Here is a 4150-nt window from a genome sequence, read left to right on the forward strand (position 1 = left end):
ACAACAGGTGTAAGTTTATTCATATGTAAAGAATGCTTGGAGCTGTTGTACAATTTTTCCCTTGGCCCTGAGCTTCACTGGAATAAAGTGTGATTTGGCCACCATTTGGATGTACGTATGTATGTATGTAAAAGTTAAGTTGAAATCCTCCTGGAAACTATTTGGACAAACAGTCATCCTTTATCTGATCATAATAGTATATAATATGTTCTTTGATCCAGTTCATTCACGTTGTATCTTGATTAGTTTATCTTGTACAAGTAGTCCTTGACTTACAACCATTCATTTAGTGGCACTGAAAAAAAGTGACTTATGACTGTTTTTCTCACTTATGACCACTGGAGCATCCCAATGGTCACGTGATTAAAATTCAGACACTTGGCAAGTAGCATGCATTTATGATGGCTGCAGTGTCCCAGAGTCACGTGATTAGCTTTTGCAGACTTCTGACAAGCAAAGTCAATGGGGAAGCCAGATTCACTTAACCTTAACAGTTGTGGTCGTAAGTTGAGGACCACCTGTAGACCATGGTATTCAATAGAATACCTTTCTCTCAAATAAAAATGCAGAGGCATATAGCGTAATTTTCTTCAGAACACTGTTTGGATGGGAATATTGCTTACTTAACACAGTCCTTCCCAAGTCTTTAACAATCTAGTAAATGTTTTACTAGAAGTTTTGGAAAAGTGCACAGCACAGTTGGAAAAACTATTGATTTGAAATGGTTATGTCAGTTTTAAAGATGCAATTACAGAAACTACGTATCAATCAAGCTGTTCCAAAGGGGCAGAATCTATAATCCATGAGGAAAAAATCAGTGAGAAAAACAGAATAAGCTTTTCCTACAGATCTTAACCATTGGGTAGGTTTATAGGAGAAGGGCAATTATTACCTCAGGTAGCTAGATTCTAAATTTTAAACTTTCTGAATTGGGTCTAAAAATTAATTGACCACCTGTGAAGACTTTTCAGTATGGGAGAGGCCTTGTTGACTCTTTAACAGGATTTCTTCAATAACAAACATTAGTTTCATTCCAGTAGATATGCCAATCAACATTGCAACATTTTGCTCAGACAAACTCTCTTCAAGGGCAGCTTGTCTCAGGACCCAATGGCTAATTCCAATATAGTTGCTAGTAAGGAATGACTCAGCAGCAATTACAACTCATGCACTGAATGTAAATATATAAAAACACTTCTTGTTACCAATAATCTGTGAAAATCCAGGAACAAAGCTATGGAACTGATCTTTCAGGGTGAATTGTCCAAAACAAATTCCTAGAGGAGTTGGGAGCATATTAGTGAACTAGAAATATAGAAGGAATGTTTACAAATTGGCATTTAAAAAGGCAACCTTGAAGTGCCTGGATTCTCAGAAAAACTTATCAAATTTCTGTAGCAATGTAACTTTTATGTTTCCTTCTCATTTAGACAGTTCCTTCTTGAACCGTAATAATAGTAAAAATAGTAGTAATAGTAATAATAATAACAACAGCAACAACGTTGGAAGGGACCTTGGAGGTCTTCTAGTCCAATGCCTTGCTCAGGCAGGAAACCCTATACCATTTCAGACAAATGGTTGTCCAGTCTCTTCTTAAAAACTTCCAGTGTTGGAGCATTCACAACTTCTGTGGGCAGGTTGTTCCACTTATTAATTGTTGTGTCAGGAAATTTCTCCTTAATTCTAGGTTGGTTCTCTTTGTGATTAGTTTCCATCCATTGCTTCTTGTCCTGCCTTCAGGTGCTTTTGAAAATAGGTTGGCCCCACTCTTCTTTGTGGCAGCCTGTTAAACATTGGAACTCTGTTATCATGTCACCCTTAGTCCTTCTTTTCACTGAACTAGACATACCCAATTCCAGCAACTGTTTTTTATGTTTTAGCCTCCAGTCTCCTGATCATCTTTGTTGCTCTTCTGTACACTCTACACTAGACATGTCAAACACAAGGCCCGGGGGCTGGATCCGGCCCGCGAAGTGGTTTCATGTGGCCCACAAAGCCATCCAGGAAACAGTGAGGGAACGGCCCCCACTGCCTTGGCCCTGGCCCAGAGACCCTCCTTCTGCCAGAGACCCTCAGTTCTGCCCCACTCCTGCCCAGGCCCCCATAGGCACCCTTGATGCGAACGATGTAGAGCTGGCCATGCCCACCCAGTAGGCCATACGCACTCTAGCCATGCCCACCCAGTAGGCCACGCCCACCCAGCACTCTAGCCATGCCCACCCTGGCCACACCCACCCATCCTCCTGAGGGCAACCGCAATGCTGATGCGGCCCTCAATGAAATTGAGTTTGACACCCCTGCTCTACACTCTTTCTAGACCAGGGGTGTCAAACTGCCGGCCTATGGGCCGGATGCATCATAGCGAAACTGTGCCCACCGCATTGCTGGCAATTGAAAAAAGTTGTGATACGTCGCAATACATCACGTGACATTGCAGGTTTGACATCTCAACATCTTTTTTACATCACGGTGACCAAAACTGGATGCAGTATTCCAAGTGTGGCCAGTAGGAAGGTGGAGAAGTAAATGCTGTCATCATCGTATGACTATCATTTTCTGCTCCTTTCTGAAATGTATAAATATGAGTGCATCCTTTTGTCTGCAAGACTTTCTCCCACTATTCTCTGGAGGGAATTCCTCCAATGTGCACCGTTAATAAATATTGCAGTGAACTTTATTTGCTTTGGATCCTGTATTTTGAATCTGAAGAAAATAACCCTTCTAAAACAGACTGAACTAGGAGTAAACCTTTTTATTCAGTAATAGCATCCCTGCCTAGACTGGATTTAATCTCGATTTGCTGATTGTCAGCCAACCTATTATAGATCACCTCCTATGAATCACTTCTACGGAACAACAAAACTGAAGCTCCGATCTAGAAGCCCTATTCAAAGGTTCTCATCTCGCACTTCGAGTATTTAAAAAGAAGAAAGAGCAACTTCATATTCTGATCCGTAATGACCCCCTTGAGAATTTTAATTTCATCTTCTAGATTCTAGACGGAAAGGGATTAGTTTTTAACACTTTCAACAGGCTTTCGACCCGGACTGCAGGTTCAATACATAATGAAAAAAATCCACACCAAATCCAGCCTCGTTATGGCGCAGAGGGACGAACAGAAAAAGTTAACGCTGCCTATTTAATCCTAGAGTTTCATCGTTTCAAACTTTGTTTTTTGGCGAGAAGCACTTTGGTGGAGCAGTGGGCTAATGCCTCCTTAAGTAACACCAGCTGCCTGCAATTAGTCCAGGTTCGCATCCCACCAGGCTCAAGGTTGACTCAGCCTTCCATCCTTCCGAGGTAGGTAAAATGAGGACCCAGATTGTTGGGGGCAATAAGCCGACTTTGTAATAATGCCGCTTGGGGGGGGAAAGCCCTAATAAGCAGGCATATACATAGAATGAAGGCTATTGCTAAGTTTGTAAAGCCGCCCTGAGTCTTCGGAGAAGGGCGGGATATAAATGGAATTAAAATAAAAATAAATAAATAAATTATTCCATCCCCGGTGGTTTTGTTGCAGCATTAGGTCATTTTTCTGGAGTCCCCATGGATATTATGGCTGCCTTTCCCAGAGACATCCCCTAGGTAGCGCTCTACCGGCGCCCTGCATTGGTATCTCGTCCCTTTGGGAACTTTTAACACTAAAACCAGGGGTCTTCAAACTTGGCCCTTTTATGACTTGTGGACTTCAACTCCCAGAATTCCTCAGCCAGCATTGCTGGCTGAGGAATTCTGGGAGTTGAAGTCCACAAGTCATAAAAGGGCCATGTTTGAAGACCTCTGACTAAAACGATTGTGATTCCGGTTTTTAAGAGACCAATTCAACACGTCCGGCTCCGATTTGCAAGCGAGAAGCACCCAGTCTTGATTGCAGGGAAAGCTAGCATTTCTTGACATATACATTCTTTGATACACATTCCCAAGCCCCTCAGCACAGCACAATTTTATGTCATTGTTTGCTTTGCGAGACCCGCACCTTGGCAACCAGCGATGGGCTGCCGTAACCTTTTAACGTCTCCTCGGAGACCAGCAACAACAACACTACCAACAACAAGCTCTCGCTCAGAGCCGGCAAAACAGAACTCTATGGCTTCAGCACGTGGCCGGCAAGAAACTTCCTGTCGTGGTGCATTGTGGGAAGAGAGAGAGA

Source organism: Vipera berus (assembly GCF_964194415.1).
Source record: "Vipera berus genome assembly, chromosome: 2".
Classification (NCBI taxonomy): domain Eukaryota; kingdom Metazoa; phylum Chordata; class Lepidosauria; order Squamata; family Viperidae; genus Vipera; species Vipera berus.